Here is a 24982-nt window from a genome sequence, read left to right on the forward strand (position 1 = left end):
AAGTTTAAGAAATTACATCTCATGACTTCATTGCGATTGTAGAGCACTGGTTGCCAATTATTAACATAAAAATGATCCCAGGCTTTAGATGGGATTTTATGTTCTGTATATCACACTATTACTTGACGGAGGCATGATGGCCATGAGTTCATACAAACAACTAATGTGGAGCCACAACTTGTGGCTTATTGTAGTTGCACCGTGAGGTTCTGTTCACACAGACGCCACAATGCTATGTGTTTGGGCAGCTTTCAGTATGGTGTCAATTGAAAACATATGGGCAGGTAATAATTTTATAGTGCAGATTGCATCATTAGAGCTGTGACGAGAGTTAAATGCAAGGAAGACGAAACCCTAATGTGGTTCCGAAAATAGATTTCGCACAGGTGTAAATCGAGGGCCACAAAAACGTTTACAAAAGTAGACTCTAAGACGAAATTTCAAACAACGAAGTTTTAATTTAACGGCAACCACATCACACTCAGAAGCTATTTTCTGCATATACCCCACAATTTAAACACCGTCTCGTCTCACAAATTAAGAAAATCATACGAATCGTTTTTTGGTTACATATATTAAGTGTACTTATTTACTCATCCAAAAATTTTTCAAGAAGCCTTGGAAGTGTAACTGTCGGCCATTGTTTTCAATTTTATCAGTAATAAAAAGAAAAATACTGAAATCGAATTGAGTACAGTATAAATTACTGCACGATAACCACGACAGAATGCTTGTGTTTCGAAATACTGTGACCAGGGAGCAGTGGTGGAAAGAATGTTGCACAACAAAGTACAACGAAATTGAACTTTTTGTGGTGTGACAAAAGTGGCATCTCACACTTTGTACCACTAAAAACTGGGAGTACCCACTTGCAGTATGCCACTAGAGGTGGCGACTGTTTTGTTGGATGTGTGAAGTATATCGCCATAAAATATCGATGTTGACTATCTATAGCCCAGATAAATATCGATTAAATATATCTAATATATCGTGAAGTCGACATATCGCTGTGCGATATCCCAACCCAATTACAGTAGTACACAAATAACAAATTATTCACTGTTGCGTCACAGTTAATGCATAAGGAAACTGAGCGTTAATATATTTGTAATTAGCGGCTATGCTGGGATGAAGTTGTGGTTACCTAAATTGGCAATCAGGGATTTTTGTATATATGTGTGATGGCTGTTTGTTATTAGGTATGTTAATAACCCGTACTTATCCGCAGACCTCGATCCTATGATATTTATATGTTTTCAGTTTGGAAAGGACGGAAGTTTCCATACATCTGCAAGAACGCTGATACAGGGAACAAGGGACATAAATGCTCTGCCACCGTTTCAATTAAATGGATTTTCACTAGAATCGCTCAATTACTGGTTTCCCTGAAGGCACGCAAATTGTCACTACAACGATGGTTTTTGAGAGCCTTGCAGTGTGAAAGACGCACTTACGATCAGAGGATTTAGATACTGGCATCCTGAGGTGCTAGAAATAATGAATAAAAAAATAAAATGATTAATCGAACGGGAAGAGAGAAAGCTTGCTGGCGTAAATTATAGCATACGAACCTGTTTCCTCGATTCTTGCAACAGAAATTTTTTTATTGAAATTAAAAACAAAAAAGACATTTGAATTTGCATGACGTTAAAGCAGCAGTTTGTGTTGGTCATATCAATATTACTTTTTTGCGTCTATGCAATCTATATATTTCATTAATACGTTACTTGCTCCTAAATGTAAATTGTAGGATCTGTTAGCTAACTGGCATTGGTAATCTCGTTCTAGGAAATGTAACTCTGTGAGAAGTAACTTTAACTTTAATTTACCCATCTGTTCTGTTTGTGATGCATCCTATTGGCGTCATTTTTTATAGATTTTTTTAGTATTAATTACTCCTATGTGCTTGAAATAAACGATTAGGTTAAAAACACTTGCGCCTAACTATAGTGAAGGTGTCGTTTAAAATAGATATAAAACTGGGCTTAATAAGAAGCTATGTATTGTTAATATGTAGAATAACTTTCACATGCCTCTGTCAAAACAGAAGTTCGAAATTACCTGGACTGCTGTGCTACTAGACAAATGGGGTTTCTGTAGGCAGACAAAAAATAAAGTTCTTTACCTAATAAACCACTGCCAGTGGATCCAGCCTTTGCCAGGAACATCCTAAAGATATTTGCTGTCAGCTACAAATTTAAAATGCAGATTGGCCATTAAATGCAACTACTTTTTATACAGTCGATGTACACATTGGAAGTGTAACTGCTACTGACTAGTCAGCTGAATTGCGGCATTGTAATGTCACTATCCTTCCAAATTTTTTGTTATTACTTACAACAAATTCATATATTGTTGTAACAATATTACTGTGTTAATCAAGACACTTCTCAAGTTATTAATTATTCAGCATTTCTTTGAGTTTTAATGACACAGCACAGTATCTTATAAGAGCTATTTGTAAGAAGTTGACATAGCTGATACAAATGTTTCTTACTTAAATGCTATTTATTTCTGTACATATTCTCTTTCTGTAAAGTCAGGTTTGCTCATAAGCATTGTTATCATTGATGGTCAAAAAGGGATCTTGGTGGGCACTAGTTACAGGAGATGGTGGCGATCCTTTTACATGTCAGAACACATGGGTGCTTTCATTTAATTTGATTTCTTGAGAGAGTTTTAACTAGGTGTTTTAGTGTGCTCTATAGGCGCTTGAGAATGGAATATTAAGATTCTGAAATTGATTGTAATCCTCTCTATAATTGTTTAGATTAAGCTGGCCAATCTGCACTTATTTTAAATTTGTAGCTGACAGGAAATATCTTTAGGATGTTCCTGGCAAAGGCTGTATCCACTGGCAGTGCAGTGGTTTATTAGGCAAAGAACTTTATTTTTTGTCTGCCTACAGAAACCTCATTTGTCTAGTAGCACAGCAGTTCAGGTAATTTGGCTTGGTAGAAAATAAGGTAAAGTACTAAAGTTGAGTAAGAGGAGGTTAAGGTGAATGAATATTACGTTGAGGAACACTTTGTGGTGAGATAATATTTTTGAGAATGAATTCCTGTCTTCAAACTTCAGGGGAACTTACACTAGGGCAGAGCTATATGACATCTCACAGTACATAAGTTGTGATATGGTAGGCACTCTGTGTCACAGATTACCTTGCCGTTGAGTGTCTGTAAGCTCCTTCATCCTGATCTCTTGGATTGTGTTGTGCAGCATGATCAGAACTTGTTACACGTATTTCCAAGACAAACAGTTATTTTGTGTGCGTTCTTATGTACTTCAAATTGATGGTGGTCATTGCTGTATAGAAAGCTTCTCAGTTATCACATATCTGTAAGTTAACAACAGTTTGACAAAATCCATTTATAAATGTGCCAGGAACAGGTTAGGGCTGTTAGGTCAGTTAGGAGGTTTGGGGAAAGGTACTGAGGCAGAGAAGGGGAAAAGACTTGTAGGTGCATTGGTGGAATAGAAGGCTGTTTAGTGCTGGAGTGGGAGCAGTGAAACGGATAGGTGGGCTAGGATAGGCTAGTGAAGGTTGAGGCCAGGGTGGGTGGAATTATGGGAACATAGGGTATACCTCAGGAAGAGTTGTCACCTGTACAGCTCAGGAAAATTAGTGTTGGTGAGAGTGATCCATGTGGCAAAGGCTGTGAAGCAGTTGTTGAAGTCATGTTGGGAAACTGTTTCTTGGCCACAGTGTGTCAGTGGTCATTCATGTGGTCAAACAGCTTGTGATCTGCTGTGTCCTCATAAAAAGGAGCACAGTGGTTGTAGCATAATTTGTAGATCACATCGTTGCTTTCACAGTTGCCCTGCCTTTGATGGGATGCTTATGACCAGAATGGAGTAGATGGTGGTGGGAGGACGTAAGGGGCAGGTGTTGCAACTAGGTCAGTTTGCAGGGATATGAAGCAAAAGGTTGGAAGTAGGGATGGACAAGGATATTGCATAGGTTCGGTGAGCAGTGGAATACTGGTGTGGGAGGGTTGGGGAGTACAGTGGCTAGGATATTCATCTTTTCAGGGCATGACAAGAGGTAGTGGAAAACCTGGTGGAGAATGTGATTCAGTTGCTCCAGTCTCGGGTGATACTGAGTCATGAGAGAGAGAGATTCTCTTTTGTTGCCAGAAGGTGTGTTTGTGGGAGGTGATAGGTGGTGGGAGAGAGAATGCATGGGTGAACTGGGAGGGTAACACCTCTCACAGTGGTATTCAACCGTCCACCGAACCACTCCCAGGGGGCTCAGCCTCAAAGGGTGCGAAGCAAAGTCAGGACATGTGGGGACCAAGCAGCAATCGGTATTGTAATTGTAAACTGTTGAAGCTGCATTGGTAAAGTACCGGAACTTCAAATGCTGATAGAAAGCACCGAAGTTGAAATCGTTATAGGTACAGAAAGCTGGCTGAAGCCAGAGATAAATTCAGCCGAAATTTTTACAAAGGCACAGGCGGTGTTTAGAAAGGATAGATTGCATGCAACCAGTGGTGGCGTGTTTGTCGCTGTTAGTAGTAGTTTATCCTGTAGTGAAGTAGAAGTCGATAGTTCCAGTGAATTATTATGGGTGGAGGTTACACTCAACAACTGAGCTAGGTTAATAATTGGCACCTTTTACCGACCTCCTGATACAGCAGCATTAGTGGCAGAACAACTGAGAGAAAATTTGGAATATATTTCACATAAATTTTCTCAGCATATTATAGTCTTAGGTGGAGATTTCAATTTACCAGATATAAACTGGGATACTCAGGTGACATTATACTGAGTGCGCTATCCAAAAATTACCTCGAGCAATTAAACAGAGAACCGACTCGTGGAGATAACATCTTGGACCTACTGATAACAAACAGACCCGAACTTTTCGACTCTGTAAGTGCAGAAAAGGGAATCAGTGATCATAAGGCCGTTGCAGCATCCCTGAATATGGAAGTTAATAGGAATATAAAAAAAGCGAGGAAAGTTTATCTGTTTAGCAAGAGTAATAGAAGGCAGATTTCAGACTACCTAACAGATCAAAACGAAAATTTCTGTTCCGACACTGACAAAGTTGAATGTTTATGGAAAGTTTAAGGCAATTGTAAAATGCGTTTTAGACAGGTACGTGACGAGTAAAACTGTGAGGGATGGGAAAAACCCACAGTGGTACAACAACAAAGTTAGGAAACTACTGCGAAGGCAAAGAGAGCTTCACTCCAAGTTTAAATGCAGCCAAAACCTCTCAGACAAACAGAAGCTAAACGATGTCAAAGTTAGTGTAAGGAGGGCTATACATTAAGTGTTCAGTGAATTCGAAAGTAAAATTCTATGTACCGAATTGACAGAAAATCCTAGGAAGTTCTGGTCTTCCGTTAAATCAGTAAGTGACTCGAAACAGCATATCCAGACACTCCAGGATGATGATGGCATTGAAACAGAGGATGACACGCGTAAAGCTGAAATACTAAACACCTTTTTCCAAACCTGTTTCGCACTGCAGTTCCTTCTCTAAAGCCTTGCACAAACGAAAAAATGACTGACATAGAAATAAGTGTCCAAGGAATAGAAAAGCAACTGAAATCACTCAACAGAGGAAAGTCCACTGGACCTGATGGGATACCAATTCGATTCTACACAGAATACGTGAAAGAGCTTGCCCCCCTTCTAACAGCCGTGTACCTCAAGTCTCTAGAGGAACGTAAGGTTCCAAATGATTGGAAAAGAGCACAGGCAGTCCCAGTCTTCAAGAAGGGTCGTCGAGCAGATGCGCAAAACTATAGACCTATATCTCTGAGGTCGATCTGTTGTAGAATATTAGAACATATTTTTTGCTCGCGTATCATGTCGATTTTGGAAACCCAGAATCTACTCTGTAGGAATCAACATGGATTCCGGAAACAGCGATCGTGTAAGACCCAACTCGATTTATTTGTTCATGAGACCCAGAAAATATTAGATACATGCTCCCAGGTAGATGCTATTTTCCTTGACTTCTGGAAGGCGTTTGATACAGTTCCGCACTGTCGCCTGATAAACAAAGTAAGAGCCTACGGAATACCAGACCAGCTGTGTGGCTGGATTGAAGAGTTTTTAGCAAACAGAACACAGAATGTTGTTATCAATCGAGAGATGTCTACAGACGTTAAGGTAACCTCAGACGTGCCACAGGGTAGTGCTATGGGACCATTGCTTTTCACAATATATATAAATGACCTAGTAGATGGTGTCGGAAGTTCCATGCGGCTTTTCGCGGATGATGCTGTAGTATACAGAGATGATGCAGCACTAGAAAATTGTAGTGAAATGCAGGAAGATCTGCAGCGGATAGGCACTTGGTGCAGGGAGTGGCAACTGACCCTTAACATAGACAAATGTAATGTATTGTGAATACATAGAAAGAAGGATCCTTTATTGTATGATTATATGATAGCGAAACAAACACTGGTAGCAGTTACTTCTGTAAAATATCTGGGAGTATGCGTGTGGAACGATTGGAAGTGGAATGATCATATAAAATTAATTGTTGGTAAGGCGGGTACCAGGTTGAGATTCATTGGGAGAGTCCTTAGAAAATGTAGTCCATCAACAAAGGAGGTGGCTTACAAAACACTCGTTCGACCTATACTTGAGTATTGCTCATCAGTGTGGGATCCGTACCATATCGGGTTGACGGAGGAGATAGAGAAGATCCAAAGAAGAGTGGCACATTTCGTCACAGGGTTATTTGGTAACCATGATAGCATTACGGAGATGTTTAGCAAACTCAAGTGGCAGACTCTGCAAGAGAGGTGCTCTGCATCGCAGTGTAGCTTGCTCGCCAGGTTTCGAGAGGGTGCATTTCTGGATGAGGTATCGAATATACTGCTTCCCCCTACTTATACCTCCCGTGGAGATCACGAATGTAAAATTAGAGAGATTCGAGCGCGCACGGAGGCTTTCAGACAGTCGTTCTTCCCGTGAACCATACGCGACTGGAACAGAAAAGGGAGGTAATGACAGTGGCACGTAAAGTGCCCTCCACTACACACCGTTGGGTGGCTCGCGGAGCATAAATGTAGATGCAGATTTGGTGAGTACATGCTTGGCTACAATGGGTCCCCAGCCTTTGCAGCACTATTTCCTTTTCCATGCTGCATGTCTAGCCTCAGCTGCTCTTCCTTTTCCCTCCCTTGGGGACTTAGTTGTATGCCATCTTCGGGAAACCGAAGTTCTTGGTAAAACTGTGTATGGATTCATCTTGTGCACCCATATTTCTTTCTCTGTCTTTCCTTTTCTTTCCCTTCCTCCACTTCGGCGTTCGAGATCTCTCTTTTTTCCTTTCCTTTTTCTTCTTCCCTGTGTGTTCCTGAAGGCCAGCCCATGTGTTTGACACATAAAAGGTGACTGGGTAATGCATAATTCCCAGCGCCAGGTTGACAAGAAGGTCTCCTACATATCCCTTTGTAAAGGCCAGGCCCATGGAGGGATGATTGCCTGAGCTGGTACCTTCCTCGATGCCGATTGGTCCCTCTGTCCAGATTCTGGGAGTTGTGACCTGAGGTGTGGACAATCACATTAGGTGAATGAGGCCTACACCCCCCCCCCCCCCCCCCCACTCCCCCCTCTCCTCCCCCCACCCCACCCCCACCTCTCCCCCCAGTGGGAAGGAGCATGCCACAGAGTCACTGGGAATCATGGGGGATTTCTCCATGTTAAATTCCTCATCTCAGAAATGTAAATGGGTTTAGATCATAGAATTGATGCTTCTCCTGGCTGTACCCATATGCCTTATGACATCACGCATGGAAGATGGTCACAATTTAATGAAAGTTAACCTATTTGTTGTACAGAATGGTGTGGGTGCCATTGCCGGTCATGTGAAGTCCTGCTCTTGATTGTGTAATGGACCTTAGTTTTGGTGATAGATTTCAAGCACAGAACCTGCTTAGGGCAACACTTCTCCACAGATATCCTGTTAAAGTAGAGGCACACTGCACTCTGAATTCCTCCCATGGTGTCAGATACACTTGGCTTCATGATTGTCTGACCTAGGCTGACCATCTATCTCACTGACCAGGGAGTGACTGCAGGTTACCATGTTATGAAAAGGGTTGATAAAGAATTAGTGCCTACTCACACTATATTCCTCACGTTTGACTGTGTGCTACTTCCATCGAAAATGAAGGCTGGCTACGGAGCTATTGCTGTCAGGCTATATTTCACATGCTTTGGTATAAATATGAGCACCACAGCCAGGCCCATTAATCTTGTGAAAATACAGCCGAATGTAAACCTGTGGCATGGGAGCTCATGAGAATGAATGTCCACCTCCTTCACCTCACTGTATGAACTGCAGAGCTGATCAAGCTGCTTCCTCCTGTGACTGTCCAATCTACCTCAATGAGAGAGCCATTCAGGTCAACCCCTTATTTGACCCATTTCCTGCCTGTCATTGGATGTGGAACATTTGCATCATCAGATCCAATAGGGTTGAATTACAGCTCATGTTGTGATCCTCCTGTCCCATTGTTTTCTGCCTCCAGCAAACAAAACTATGCCCTCACAATCACTCTCACCTCCCACACTTCACTTTAGTCTGTTTTGATCGTCACCCTGTAATGGGGACTTTGGCTCATTTGAGACAACATCTAGACACACCATTTCCTTGCACACCCAACTTCAAGTTGTTGCTGTCTGTCTTTCCTTTCCCAGTTTCACCTCCTCTCTTTGCATTGTCTACTCACCCCTGTCTTCTGCTGCCACCAGGCCAGACATTTTGCAACTTACTTCTCGACTACCTCCTCCATTTTTGCTGCTTGGCAACTTCAGTGACCACCATCCACTTTAGGGCTCAACCAGCTCAATCTAATCTGTTTGAATACAGGTGCACCCACATTTCTTTCCGATTCCGTAGATTCCTTTTCGCACTTGGAGCTTGCTCGTTGTCTCGAGTGGTCTGTTCTCTCTGACACACATTCAAGTGGCCATTTCCCCTGTGTCATTCATTTGGTAATGCCTATCCCCTCTGTGCATCCAACCAACTGGCAGCTTTCCAAAGCCGACTGGCAGCTCTACTCCTCACTGGCCACTTTTGATAAATACTATTTTCCCTGTGTTGATGACCAGGTAGAATACCTTAGAAACACTATCCTTACTGCTTCAGAATGTTCCATACCTGCCACCTCTTCCTCGCTGTGACATGCTCCCGTTCCCTGGTGGATTGAAGCATGCCACTACACAATATGCAGACGGAGAAAGGATACCAAAAAAAAAAGGTAGCTGGCTTTCTTTTCAAAGCTCTTTTAACAGTTTTAATCCCCCTTCTGTTGTTTGGTGTAATCTCTATTGGCTTTCAGGAACTGTGGTTCATTGCCCTGTTCCTGGTCTGACCATAGCAAACAATGTTATTGTAGATCCCCTTGATATCTCCAACACCTTGACCCAATATTTTACAGACATTTCGAGTTCCACCTACTACCATCCTGCCTTCCTCCCTCTGAAATGGCCGCTGGAGGCAAAGATGATCTCTCTCCTCCCAGAATTGTGAATGTTGCAGTCCTGCTTTTACTATGAGGGAGTTTAAACATGCATTCTCTTCATCCTCTTCATCTGCTTCAGGACCGGACAGCATTCACACTCTGGTGTTTCAACATCTTATCTCCTGAGGCCTATGCTTTCTTTTCCACACATATAACCACATCTGGACAGACGACACATTTCCCAGTCACTGGCATGAGGCAGTTGTCATTCGCATACGTAAGCCTGGGAAGACAAACATCTTCCTTCCAGCTGCTGCCCAATTTCCCTCGCCAGTAGCATCTGCAAGGTGATGGAATGTATGATTAATGGTAGGTTGATGTGGTGACTCGATTCTCGGAATCTACTCTGTAATGCCCAATGTGGATTCCGTAGGCACTGCTATGCAGTTGATCATCTTGGCACCTTTTCAACTCATACTGGGAACAATTTTTTGCAGAAGTACGAAACTGTGGCCATGTTCGTTTTGGAGAAGGCGTATGGCACCTGCTGGAAGATGGGGGTCCTCTGTATTGTGTATGAGTGAGGCTTCATGTGTTGCCTGCCCCTTTTTTTCCAGGACTTTTTAAAGATTATGTGTGGGCTTGGCTCTGTCGGACACTTTCATTCAAGAAAACGGATTGCCTCAGGGCTCACTGTTCAGTGTCATCTTATGTGCCGTAGTAATAGATTGTTTCCTGCCAGGTATGTTGGGCTCTCTTTTCTACTTGAGCAGCATCTTCAGCAATGTCTTGATCATCTTTACTTGTGGGGCATCAACAATGTCATCCACTGTTCCGCAGACAAGACTGTCTGTATGAACTGGCGGCATCAGGAGTTTCTTTCCCTGTCCCTATGTCTCGGCCTATTCCTTCTTTCGTTCATTGACACAATGAAACTCTTTGCACTTGAAGTTTGATAGGAAATTTTTTTGGTCTTCCTGCCACTTTCCCCACAGATGCGAGCCCTTCGCCAGCCTGGCTTTGTGCCGAGATACTCGTTCATTTCGGACTCGGTTCGCTTCTTGTGGGCACTATTCCTGGACTGGTGTATCGTAACAAGTTTCTCACACTTCGTGCATGGCTCGGAAACAGTGACTATGTCTACACCGACTGTCCATGACTGACCACAGTTTTGGGTGTGCCTTTGTACTTGCTAATGATCCTTATTAATATTGTCTTCTTGACCAGTGCTAGGTTTTTACCATGGAGCTCTACACTCTTTATCGGACCGCCCAGTACATCCAGTGACATGGATTTCCGAACTGTGTTGTCTGCTCAGATTCTCTCTGTGCTCTTCAGATCCTTCATGCGCTGTACTCAGTCCACCCTTTAATACAACGGATCCAAGAATACCTCGTGTTCCTGTGGGTTCCTGGTCACGTCGGCATGCCAGGGAATGAGAACGCTGATGCTGCTGTGTAGGGGCAGCTCTCTCCCCTCCCTCGCTTACTAGTCATTGTGTCATCTTCATGTCACTGTTACCATGTAGTGTCACTCTGGAGTACACAATGGTCTTCTCTTCAGGGGAACAAATAACCGGACATTAAACCTCTCCCAATAGCATTGTCGACTTCCTCTTGGCTGTCACATCGTGAGGAGGTCGTTTTAGCCCGGCTGTGTGTAGGACACTGTCATTTTAGAATTGCCATTTATTAAGTGGCGCCCTGCCCGACTCTGTTTCTGCTGCTCTCATTCTTGACAGTGTGCCACTTTCTGATTCAGTGCCCATTTTTTAGCTTTTTACGTCCATGTTTGCCATCTACTTTGTCAGATGTTTTAGCAGATGACACGCATTGTGTCAATCGCGTCTTACTTTTTATTCGCTACAGCAGCATGATGAAGCAAATTTGATCCCACGCCCCCAGGGGCCTTCCGTCATCTCAATGATGTTTTGAGAAATTTTCATTAGGGTTGTCCTTGTCCTTATCTGCTCCTCTTTTAAAGATGCTTGATTGGGTTTTTGCCGTTTTTGCTTCAGCTTTTTATTTAGTACTTCGTTTTCCTAACAATATGATACGAGTGCTTATAGCCCTAGCAGTTTTGTGCCCTAAAGCACCAACAAACCAAACATCCACCGAGCCTATACAATATCGTAGTCCACCTCTGCTCGAACCCTGCTCCCGGCCCCTTGCCACCTAGCCTGTTTATGTGCAATAGATGTACATGGAAGACCTGTCCTATACATCCCCCCACCACAACCTACTCCAGGCTGGTCACAGATATCTCCTGTCCCGTAAAAGGCAGGATTGCCTGTGAAAGCATTTATGTGATGTACAAACTAAGCTGCAACCACTGTGCTGCTTTTATGTGGGCATGACAGCTAACAAGCTGTCACTTCAATGACTGCTTCAGAGCCTGCACCATCTGGATTCTTCCTACTGACACCATCTTTTTCGAACTGCATTGAGGGGAACTCTCCCTGCAATACATCCTAACCCATACCCATCCCTGCTCCCACTCTTGCACTACACAGCCTTCTTCTCTGCCTACACTCTGAAACACTCTCTCACTGTGAATTCTCTGTTTTCTTGTGCCATGTTTGCTTCAAAAACATGCACCCAAGAAATAAAAATCAATGTTACTGCTATACAAGTACTATCAACCATTATGTAAAGAATAAAGTTTAATGCAAAAACAAAATTAATGTACAACAATTTTAACTAGGAAAAGCTAACAACTTATTAACATCCCGTTGTAACAGGTGCATTTCGTTGCTCCTTACTACAAAATAGTACACTATAGTGGTTGGCACAGAAGTAGAGTCCAGACATGAATGAGTATTTTGATTCTCCAAGAAAGGGATACGAACATGAACGGTAATCAACTGACTTTGACAATTTTAACAATGAGCTCGTGCATAGAACTGTACTTGGATATTACGACAGGAGAGAGTATCCAACGGATAAAAAAATACAGTCTGACCTCCATGAAAAAATTAATAACTCGAGCTCAGAGACCTCTGATCTTCGTCTTCTCCACTCGCTTTGTCTCCGATTCAAGAAGTGTAATGACGGACAAGGAAATTCTTAATGGAACACAGAGACATTGCAGTAGCAAGAGCGAAGTTTTTGCTTACAGTGCGCTTCTTGGGTGCTGAAGACACCAGGCTGGTAGTGTCCTTGCATGATACTCTGGTTTCACGGAACTACGCCAATAAGTATATATAGCATGACTGCAAAGGAAACGGTGGTTTGAAAGTGCCTATTTTTAGAGATAGCTGATTAATCATGGCCCACGATGGTTCATTAACCACATGCTACATACCAGAGGCCAAACTTGTTTTCGTGGTGGGAAAAGTTCTTGCCAATACGATTACCATTCAGAAATAAATGGAGAAGTTTTTAAGAATTAGTTTATTCGATTGTTGTCTGCGCTGGAAGAAGGGTCAATTATCTTGATGGATAACACCAGCTACCACTCCATGCAGAGAGAAAAGCTGCCATCTTCAAATTGTCACAAGGCAGATATTATGGAGTGGTTAAAGAGAAATAATGTTTCATTTTCAGTCGATGAAGCGAAGACTGAACTCCTGTCTAAGGAAGAAATAGTAGGTGTCAAAAGGACTTACGAATTAGATCAACTGCCAAACGAAATGGGACACCAAATGGTACATCTACTTTGTTGATGTTGTGTAAAACACTGCAGCAAAGTTGTTATTTCATCTAATTGTGTGTAAATAACACAAGAAAACAAGAAAATATTAAAAAAAGAATTTAGATTTATTTAATTGGTTTCCTGGAACTGAATTGAGTACCTTAAAGATATGTTTCTTAAGAAAGAAACTTGTACCTGTAGTTTTATTTGCTTTCTTTGTTTTTGTTTTTGTTAGTTATGTGTACTACCATTAAACACATTCAATCTGAATATGATATGTAAAATGAACAAATGTTGCCCACATTTCATAAGCAACATATCTGCTAGATATATTAGTCAGTTATTTGTATGTTCTGGGATTATAACTGCAGCCTTTTCGTATGATGTGGTATGAGTCAGTTATACAGTTATTATACATCTTTTCAGCAACATGAGATAAGTCAATTTGCTGACCATTTCCACGATTTCTTAAGGTTATTTTTTTACATTCATACAGTGATTTGTATTTAACTATGTTCTCTCTCTCTCTCTCTCTCTCTCTCTTAAAAACACACATACACCTCTCTCTCTCTCTCTCTCTCTCTCTCTCTCTCTCTCTCTCTCTCTCTCTCTTAAAAACACACATACCTCTGTATAGGTCTTATAATTATTGCCTAACCTGCCCAATGCTAGAGTCCATTTTGCTGAATTCCGTTTGCAGCATTGTTCTTTTAGGTTCTTGACACACACACACACACACACACACACACACACACACACACACACACACACACACTACTAAACATACAGAAATCCTATGGAGTAGGAGTAGTTGGCAAGTATATATGACTTGTGTTTTACATTTATTATTTTCATCTCCAAATACCTCACTTGTTTACGTGCCACACTAAGGCTGGCTGATCTCCTTCTGATGTTGTATGTTTGAATTTTACTGTTGATTTCAAACTGTGGTTGACTGTTGACAACAAACTTCACAAGTATGCTAAACTGTTTAAAGAGCGGTCTCCAAGACATTCTAGAAAGGGCATCAATCCTTATTACATACTTCTGCACAACAAACACATTGTTTCCTCAATGACATGTTATCCCAGAATATTACACCATATGATATTAATGAAAGAAAATAGAAAAAAAAAATACTCAACTTTTTAAAATTTTCATCTCCAAAATCTGGTAACTGTAATTCAAAAGTTGCACAGATCTGATACTTAACAAGCCTTATAACATTTTATTTACACTGCAGATTCTTATCAATGTAAATATCTAAGAATTTCAAATATTCTGTTTCGTTTATTGATTTACCACCATTCATTATTTGTAATGGGGTGGTCAGGTCTTGTGTAGCACTGAATTGCTCGTACTGTGTTTTATCCAAATACGGCGACAGTCGATTTTCAGAGAACCATTTATTAATATTACAAAAAAATATTATGTATGTTTGGAAGTGTGGAAGTTCCTCCATTAGTGTTCATTATAATACTTATTAGCAAAAGGAACTACTTCTACTTCTTGAATATATTTTGGAAGATTATTTATGTATTACAAGAACAACAGCATACCCAGTGTTGGTCCTTGTGATACATCTGTAATTATTATTCTCATTCTGAAATTGCTGTTTCATGTGGTAACATGAAGACTGTTCAAAGGTTTGTAATTGACTAATTAATCGTTTTTAAGAATTCCTCGGTATTGTGGGAGAAATTGTCTAGGAGAAACAAAATTAATCTGCATTTGAAAAAACTGTTACTGTCTACTAGACACTATATTTCTACAGGTAGACTAATCCACCCATTAATTGATCTCCACAGATACCTGGATGCTAATGAACTGAAATTACGTGCACTATCAAAACAAAGAAACTCGAAAAGGGCAACAGCTCTTAGAAACCACATTAATAATTAACTGTTTTTAAAGTGCTATAAAATATTTGTCCTCCTCATGCTTAAATTTCATGCAATAAGGTTAGCAGAAACATTTCTACTTTAGGAAAGCTGCTGTTCCCTCTGTTTTATTAAAAATCTGTTGATATGTCTTGCTGCTTGCAGAAAATTTGTATGATCACATTGTCATTGATCATAGAGCAAAACAGTTATCTACATTGTGAGAGACTTTCACTGCCAAAAATTTCACTTACTTCTGTGCTAATGATAGGTGTGGAAGCAGGTAGTGCAGATTATTTTTAGGGAAAAGAAACATTACTGATTTCAGGGACCACTATTGGCTGTCTATATAATGGAAAAAATTAAAAACCTGTGTCATATGAGCATTCTAGAGTGTAAATTTATGATAAATTATTGCGAATAGCCATAGTTGTACATACAATTGATTCTGTGAGGGAAGTTTTGCTGTTAATAGACCATTTAAGATGAGTAGAAACATTCACAGAAGCCGCTTTTGGTGGCAGCTTCTGCCTGTTAATGTGCAACTTAAGTCATCCAGCATTAATGCAGGCTCCCTTTCATTAGGGGATGTACAGAATGTATAGGATGATGAAATGAATGAATAAAACACTTAAGCAGATAAGACACATGTGCTAATTATTAATAAATTTTATTCCAGAGGGTCAAAATGTTGATAGGATCGCCTCTGCTGGGCAACTAAATGAAAAGATTTGCAATGGGAAGAAACTGACTGAAAGATTCTTTGGTGTTGAGAGTTTAAGGTATGTTGGGATTAGTTTTTTAAATTTAGTTTTATATTAATTTCATCTCATGGGTTTTTGTGTTAGTCATTTTTGTGTAGTTTGGGGTGTGGCAGCTTTTGGATGTATGTTCTCTTCTGCTAAATATGCCTTTGGACATAGCTTGGCATATGTGAAAAGTGCAAAATTACAACTTGATTTCAATATCACATTAACACTCACTGGATAAATGGGTTCCTACATTGAAGGAAAGTAAGTGTATACCTCCAGAGGGATCGCATCTAATTAGGCATGGTCATTGCCTGATTAATTGGTACACAAGTTTCAGCTATTGTTAATAGATACTTGCTTCATTAGAGATTGATTCATTTGTAATTAGTTTGGTCTGAAATGCAATTAACCCCACTGAAAACTCATTACAGGAACCTCTTCTATTGTTCTTTGCATTCTGAAGCAAGCAGGTCATACGGCATCCTGTGTAGTGCTACACACTTTGTGAATAGATGTAAGCTGTGTTCATCAGCCAGGACTGTCATTATTATAAGTTGTGTCAGGGCTTTACTTCTGTTTGCCTTTGTTGGCATTACTCATGAATTTTGTTTATGCTCAACCTTGATCTTGTGTGTGTGTGTGTGTGTGTGTGTGTGTGTGTGTGTGTGTCACTGAGTGAACTGTTTGAAATAAAAGTGTGAGTTATTCAATTTATTCAATGAAGCACAGTATGTAGTAATTGATCTAGACTTTGTAATCCTGTCTTCTGCTGTATGTTACCTCAGAAAAAATTATTTTAATGGAAAATAAAATAATCACATGTAGTCTCTGGCTTCCAAATATAAAATTTAATAAGTCACTCTGCTATCTACGGCAGTATCAAAGTCTGTATAAATGTTTTCGGGTGTAGGACAAATGGGTCTCCGTGCAACTATTGCGGCTCTGCTCACTTCTACAGTTGTGGGTGTAGATGGGAGGGGGAAATCGGGGGGGGGGGGGGGGGGGGGGGAGTTGATCACATACCCGTAAAATTACTTCAACTAACAAACTCTACAGCTTCAGCCTGAGCAGTACATGAAAATGTTAAATAAATGAAGTTCAGTCTCGGCAGTACAAATAAATAAAATATATAAGTCACCAAATTATAGGCTTCAAATAAATTGTGAATTGACTTCTGAAATTTTCCCGGCGTATTTGTTCTTCTAATAATTTCCAGGTATGCAGCCGGATCCCGTCGACATTCTGCCACGATATTTCGGCCCAGAGACGTCTGGCCATCATCAGGTGAGTACACAACTACTGAAGAGCCCAGGTGCAGTCGCCTGATGATGGCCGGACGTCTCTGGGCCGAAATATCGTGGCAGAATGTCAACGGGATCTGGCTGCATACCAGGAAATTATTAGAAGAAAAAATTTTGAATTACATGTTAACTTAGTTTCTCATAAATAAACTGAATGTTGAACTTATAAAGTTCATTTAATGTTATAACTGTGTTGAACTGCTAAACAAAAGCTCTAACTGCATAAATCAGCATAAAATCAATGATCAGTGCATGAGTGTTAAAAATTCAGCAAAGTCTAAAAAAAAAAAAGTTTGTGTTATCTCCACACTGAAATACAACTGTGTCAGCATTGTGCACAGAGAAACTCTTAACTGTTACATGCACTACCCACAAAGTTTACCAAGTCCTGAGAATGTGCAGCCACCTTGCCACTAAGAAACTAAATCAAAAACATTGAGCAGGCTGACACAGTTTTATTTAACTTCCAAAGACATACAAAACAGTAATATTCAATTCACAGTAGCTGTTTGGTGTATGTACACTGCTTGCATCCCCTTGAACTGCACCTGTAGCACGCTACTGGTCCTGCAGTGATGGGCGTGCCGGACTATTCAAATAAATTAATATTTTTTGAAAGCGTTACTGCCTGTTGTTCAGTGGGCATATTGAAATGTTTATGGTGTGCTAACTACCAAATGAAGTAGAAAACACAGCAGTTTGATGAAACTTTTCCATATATTAAAACAAGATGAAATTTACACCTTTAACTGGTACAGATTTTGTACCAAGAAAGCTTACTGAGAAAAAGTGAGCTAGTAATGCTTAACATAATCCTGTATTGTTGTATAAATGTTTTTTACAAAGCTACAATAATGAATCTGAATATGATACAAAAGGATCAATATATAGCAAAGTTAATGATTTTGATAACAACATTACAAATTCATTAGTTGCATTAAATTAAATTAAATTCAACAACAATGTTTCCAATTAACATACAAATTGCAGCAAGCTGAATGATCCTAATATGTTTTAGATATTTTTACATAAAATGCTTTTTATATAGCCAATTTTTGAAACAATATCCTTGGTTCTCAACACACTGAATGAACTAACAGAACAGGGATATGAAGGAGTCATTGATCAACATAGTGCTTTTGAGGCTGGAAAAATATACCTTGATTTCATAATGGGGAAGGAAGTGATTGAGCTTCTAAACATCTTGCACAAGAGTTTCCAAGGAGGAAAAGAATAGTCTCAGGACTTCATTCATCAGTTGAATTTATAATTGAGGGCCTTAACAAACTCAGGTTGAAAGAAAGGTTTTCTTCCTTATGTAAAGATATCTCAACTTGGCTTAGAACAGCTGCAACTTCCAAGGAAAAAAAAACAGTTCCTAAGCAGTTGCGCAAGGGCATGGATCCACATGAATTTCTATCGCTGGAAGAATTTTACTGCCAGGAATAATTTCAAATTATTGATATGGCTGCCCAAGGGCTTAGATATTGAAAACTTGGCCAACCTAGCATGAAGAAACAAGTTACAATGGAAAAAGTATTGTTGGAGAAAAAAGGACATGATTTAGTGTCTCCATACCCAGAAATTTATTTTCAAACTCTGAAAATAGAACTTGAATGCTCTCATTTACGATACAAAGTAAAATCCCTGAAAGACACAAAAGAACTTTTGGTTTCTGTGAGAAAAGAAGTTGAATAATTATGTAGTTATGTTGAAGCATTGGTAAGAGCTATCCTTGTGTGTCCAGCTTCAAGCTTGAAGCAGAATGCATTTTTACTGTTTACGATGGCTAGAGAGCTACTTGTGTTCTGCAGTGACACAGCAGAGGCTCAGTCATTCAGCAGGCTGCAGTGTGCACAAATTGTTGTTAGATCATATAGACTAAAGAAAAATGGCTAGAATATTTGTATCTGATTTTGACAACAGGAGAAATATTTTCTGATCACTATAGAATGAATTTTGTAAGATTATTTTACCTTATGCTGTTGATACTGTATTTATCATTTCTGACATTGTAATTACTTACATTTTTATTTGTAGTTTTATTTTTGTGTTTTTAACCGTATTTTAATGTTTGAAAAATAAACTAAGTAAAATTATGTATGTAATAGGCAATTTATTTAAATTTCCAATAAAAATCAAGCAGAAGCTAGTTAGAAAAACTTAAGTTCGAAATAGTTACCATGGTTATTTAGGAGATAATAATCATAAACACAGTGTCGATAAATGTAAATGTTAATACTATACAGAATGAAATTTTTCACTCTGCAGCAGATTGTGTGTGGATATGAAACGTCCTGACAGATTAAAACTGAGTGCTAGACTGAGATTCAAACTTGGGACTACCTTTTGTGGGCAAATGCTCTACCCTGTCTATTCACCCCCCCCCCCCTTTCCCCTCCGTCCCACCCTCACCACCACCACCACCACCACCACCACCACCACCACCACCACCACCAACAACAACAACAACAGCAATAATTTAATGCTGGTGACACCTGTGGTTAACATTGAACTAAATACTTAAATAGATTAGGTTAAATACTGTCCGTTAGTACTGTAATATGTGGTTTAAACAAAATAATCGTAGTATCACAAGGTTCAGATTGTGAGGTCCTATTGTGCCATGTTACGCCCTCTACTAAAGAATTGCAGTTTATTTCCTTTAAAGTGCAAAGTGGCTAATGATCCAAATATTACAACATTAGCCATAAACTTACAGTATATACACTTACAGAAGTGTACTATTGCACTGATCATTTTGATGTTATACATGATGTTCTCTTTTTCAGTAATATTTAAGTAGATAAGCAAAGACTGAATTTGTGTGTGTGTGTGTGTGTGTGTGTGTGTGTGTGCGCGTGTGTGTGTGAAATGTTTTAAACAATAAAAAAATGGACAGATAAACATATGGTTTTTCTTGCTTCTTCCAGTGCTGCTCTCAGTTTTCTTGTTGCATGCACCAATCTTACATTTCAATCATCTTCATTAATATGTGTTTTAGAAAAGATTAATTTCTCTTACAAGAAATATCTTACATCTAACATTCGGATGACAAAGAAGTCACTGAATGTGTATGATTATTGACTGCCATTTAGTCACAACATTGTGTGTTGTATTGATCAAAATATGACTTAATTGATATATTCAGTCATATTTATTGCAGACACAGCAATACCATATTGCTGATCAACATTCAGACTTGATATGTTGTCATGCATAAGTATAAGAGTGCTCTTATGTCATCAAGCATTCAATAACAAATCATCATGTTTGATGAAAAATGAACATAATTAAAATGAGAGCTGTTCACTGAATTCTTATCACAGGCATTGTTGCATTAGATTGTCTTAATTTTCTTGGTGTGATGCTCATTTTGATGTGCTTAGAATTCTCATAATTCATTTAGTCTAAAAGTTATTATTTCACCGTGTCACAGTATATGACACATTGTTTACTTAGCTGGCTGGGATCACCACCATTGTACACTTACAGTGCTGGGAAAACTATTACAGTTATCTCCCTGAGCTACCTGTTCAGCTTTTTTCATCCACTGCAGGTTTACATGGGGCTGCCTCCTTCTCACCTGTCCCAGCCACGTCTCTGTCCACTTACCTGCACCACTGCATCAGGCTTGCCGTTCACGATCCACACTATCTTACAGCTAATGATAAACAAACATTCATTAAAGTGAAACTTGTTAACAAATAAGTAGCATGTCATATTCATTGTTGTAGAAGATACTATGTGCAATTAGAGAACAGGAAGAGACATTGAGAAAATCCCTTTTCTCACATCAAAAAAGAACATAAGGCAAATGCTGAAACCAGAAGCAATTGATATACACTTCGTGACAAAAAATGCGAGGCACCCGGAAAACATGCTCAAATGTCAACATAATTTTGTATACATACTCAGCATTTGTGGATTTGTAAATTCTCTGCGACAAAGAGAACAATCACTAGTGTTCATTAGTATCATTACTGTGCCTGGTAGGATATATAGGGGTTGTGAACAGTATCAGACATTGAGTGATCAATGTGAAGGACACATAGTTGATGCATAGTCATGTGAGACAGAGTTATCAGCACCTAACAGTGTCTAAAAGGAGCATCATTTTGGATCACCTTTTAGTCGGCTGGTTGAATTGTTCAGTATCCAGGTTTGTGGGTCATTTGGATATGACATGGCTCAGTGGTGGACTGCACTGGAATGTGAGGGTAGGCCAGACACATTGTCAAGCCCCTGGTCAACCACATTTGACCACCACAAGGGAAGATCACTGTGTTGTACACCAAGCGCATTGCAGTCCTCTCACATTCACATCTACCATCTGAGAATAATTAATGGAGTCCCTGCACCATTCTGTGTCACACTACACTGCACCATTGGTCGGAGGCTAGCAGAAGTTGATTAATGAATTAAAATTAAATGTGTAGGCTGACATTAAACTGTAACACAAATGCTGGTTTGAAGTGGTGCCGTGACTGGGAGATACAGACTGTTGATGAACGGTACCACATCCTGTTCAATGATGAACATGCTTCTGTACTACCCCAGATGACCATAGATGCAAAGGATGGTGGTGACCTAAAGAGAAGTCTCATTCTTCCTGTATTTTGGAGAGGTACAGCAGTGTTACTTATGGCTTCTTGGTGGTGGAAACCATCGGGTACAACTGCGGATTACTGCTGGTAGTGATTTAAGGGTACTTGGGAATCATAATTGTATGTCACAGACATCCTGAATCCTCACGTTTAGCTTTCATGCAGCAGTATCATGGTGCCATTTTTCAACAAGACAATGGTCATCCACACAAGGCACGTGTCTTTATGAAGTGCTTCCTGATGTTGAGATACTGTCATGGCCAGCATGGTCCTTATATCTGTCACCAATAGAAAACATTTGGGTCCAGTATGGCTGCCAACTCTGCCCCAGTACCAGTATCCAGAATATCAAGAACCAATTACAACATTTGTGGGCCATTGTGCCTCAAGAGGATATAACTAGTTGGACACCTCTCCCAACCTAATCAGTGCATACATCCAGGCAGGAGGGGGTGCAACATCATACTGATAACTGGGCTCATACTGCCAAGTTCTTCATAAATTTGATGCAATTTTGTAATCACTGAAATAAAATCACATAACCTCTCAGTCTGTGAACTTGCATTTTGCCCCCCCCTTCCCCCCCCCCCCCCCCCCCCCCCCGCCGCTTCCCCTTCCATCCCCACCCCTCCGTCTGGATGCTTCTCTTATTTTGTTAGGCAGTGTATGATAATATGAAACAATTTTTCTCAAAGCTGTGACTTTAAATGTAGATCACCAGTCCCAGGATAATAAAAGGAAAGTTAATATCTGAGTACTGGATGACACTGATGGGTGTCAGTACAACGAAAAACCAGTCCAGCCTGCTGCAAATTCATCTTGATGATTGTGTTAAAAAATACTCGCAGTGGCTACGATAGTTCTGTTCCCTGTCAGAGCTGCATTCCTGTGCTGGCTCATTCATTGTTACATCACATCAATAGCATCTTCATACATTTAATAATGCACAGTGTCCTTGTGAAGTTTGCATCATTGTAATTGTGAATAGAACATTAAGCCTATTGGTGTTCATTGCTTCAACTATCCATATGCTGCTCTGGTGTGCAACATGGCAAATGAAGTTCTTTTTGTTCTTGTTTCTGTTACTTTGAGATGTAGTCTGTTTGTGATACTTTCTTTGTCTGTACATTTACACCTTCTTCTTTGCAGTACGGTTACTGTGCGCCTTTTATTTTCCCTAATAATAGTACTGGAAATCATACAGTGATGGTACCTATAAGAAAGCTTTATAATACTGCAGTTTTGTCATCCAGAAAAGAACCTCTGCAAAAATACTCAAAATAATCTTTTTCTTTCATATTTGTTTTTAATGTTAACAAGTGGTATGGCTTGTAACCCAAAATGATTATGTTGTTGTTGTGGTCTTCAGTCCTGAGACTGGTTTGATGCAGCTCTCCATGCTACTCTATCTTGTGCAAGCTTCTTCATCTCCCAGTACCTACTGCAACCTACATCCTTCTGAATCTGCTTAGTGTAGTCATCTCTTGGTCTCCCTCTACGATTTTTACCCTCCATGCTGCCTCCAATACTAAATTGGTGATCCCTTGATGCCTCAGAACATGTCCTAACAACCGATCCCTTCTTCTGGTCAAGTTGTGCCACAAACTTCTCTTCTCCCCAATCCTGTTCAATACTTTCTCATTAGTTACGTGATCTACCCATTTAATCTTCAGCATTCTTCTGTAGCACCACATTTCGAAAGCTTCTATTCTCTTCTTGTCCAAACTATTTATCGTCCATGATTCACTTCCATACATGGCTACACTCCATACAAATACTTTCAGAAATGATTTCCTGACACTTAAATCTATACTCGATGTTAACAAATATCGCTTCTTCAGAAACGCTTTCCTTGCCATTGCCAGTCTACATTTTATATCCTCTCTACTTTGACCATCATCAGTTATTTTGCACCCCAAATAGCAAAACTCCTTTACTACTATAAGTGTCTCATTTCTAATCTAATTCCCTCAGCATCAGCCAACTTAATTTGACTACATTCCATTATCTTCATTTTGCTTTTGTTGATGTTCATCTTATATCCTCCTTTCAAGACACTATCCATTCCGTTCAACTGCTCTTCCAAGTCCTTTGCTGTCTCTGACAGAATTACGATGTCATCAGCGAACCTCAACATTTTGATTTCTTCTCCATGGATTTTAATACCTACTCCGAATTTTTCTTTTGTTTCCTTCACTGCTTGCTCAATATACAGACTGAATAACATCGGGGAGAGACTCTTATAACTGCCATCTGGTTTCTGTACAAATTGTAAATAGCCTTTCGCTCCCTGTATTTTACCCCTGCCACCTTCAGAATTTGAAAGAGAGTATTCCAGTCAACATTGTCAAAAGCTTTCTCCAAGTCTACAAATGCTAGAAACGTAGGTTTGCCCTTCCTTAATCTAGCTTCTAAGATAAGTCGTAGGGTCAGTATTGCCTCACGTGTTCCAACATTTCTACGGAATCCAAACTGATCTTCCCCGAGGTCGGCTTCTACTAGTTTTTCCATTTGTCTGTAAAGAATTCATGTTAGTATTTGGCAGCTGTGGCTTATTAAACTGATAGTTCGGTAATTTTCACATCTGTCAACACCTGCTTTCTTTGGGATTGGAATTATTATATTCTTCTTGAAGTCTGAGAGTATTTCGCCTGTTTCATACATCTTGCTCACCAGATGGTAGAGTTTTGTCAGGACTGGCTCACCCAAGGTAGTCAGTAGTTCCAACGGAATGTTGTCTACTCCGGGGGCCTTGTTTTGACTCAGGTCTTTCAGTGCTCTGTCAAACTCTTCACGCAGTATCGTATCTCCCATTTCATCTTCATCTACATCCTCTTCCATTTCCATAATATTGTCCTCAAGTACATCGCCCTTGTATAGGCCCTCTATATACTCCTTCCACCTCTATGCTTTCCCTTCTTTGCTTAGAACTGGGTTTCCATCTGAGCCCTTGATGTTCATACAAGTGGTTCTCTTATCTCCAAAGGTCTCTTTAATTTTCCTGTAGGCAGTATCTACCTTACCCCTAGTGAGATAAGCATCTACATCCTTACATTTGTCCACTAGCCATGCCTGCTTAGCCATTTTGCACTTCCTGTCAATCTCATTTTTGAGATGTTTGTATTCCTTTTTGCCTGCTTCATTTACTGCATTTTTATATTTTCTCCTTTCATCAATTAAATTCGGTATTTCTTCTGTCACCCAAGGATTTCTACTAGCCCTCGTCTTTTTACCTACTTGATCCTCTGCTGCTTTCACTACTTCATCCCTCAAAGCTACCCATTCTTCTTCCACCGTATTTCTTTCCCCCATTCCTGTCAATTGCTCCCTTATGCTCTCCCTGAAACACTCTACAACCTCTGGTTCTTT

The 24982-nt window shown here is 39.9% G+C and overlaps 1 protein-coding gene across 2 annotated transcripts in view; it reads left to right on the plus strand.

Annotated features, from left to right (window-relative positions):
- Positions 1 to 999: 999 nt before the first annotated feature.
- LOC126348303 (ribosome-releasing factor 2, mitochondrial) overlaps positions 1000 to 24982 on the plus strand; it is a 193845-nt gene continuing 169862 nt past the window's right edge. The window contains exons 1-2 of one of the 2 annotated variants that reach the window (XM_050002344.1): positions 1000 to 1199; positions 15633 to 15735. The gene's annotated coding sequence lies outside the window, so the exon portion shown is untranslated. The remainder of the gene's footprint in view (positions 1200 to 15632; positions 15736 to 24982) is intronic. The other variant, XM_050002343.1, reaches the window with a different exon arrangement.

Source organism: Schistocerca gregaria, chromosome 1 (assembly GCF_023897955.1).
Source record: "Schistocerca gregaria isolate iqSchGreg1 chromosome 1, iqSchGreg1.2, whole genome shotgun sequence".
NCBI classification, from domain to species: Eukaryota; Metazoa; Arthropoda; class Insecta; order Orthoptera; family Acrididae; genus Schistocerca; species Schistocerca gregaria.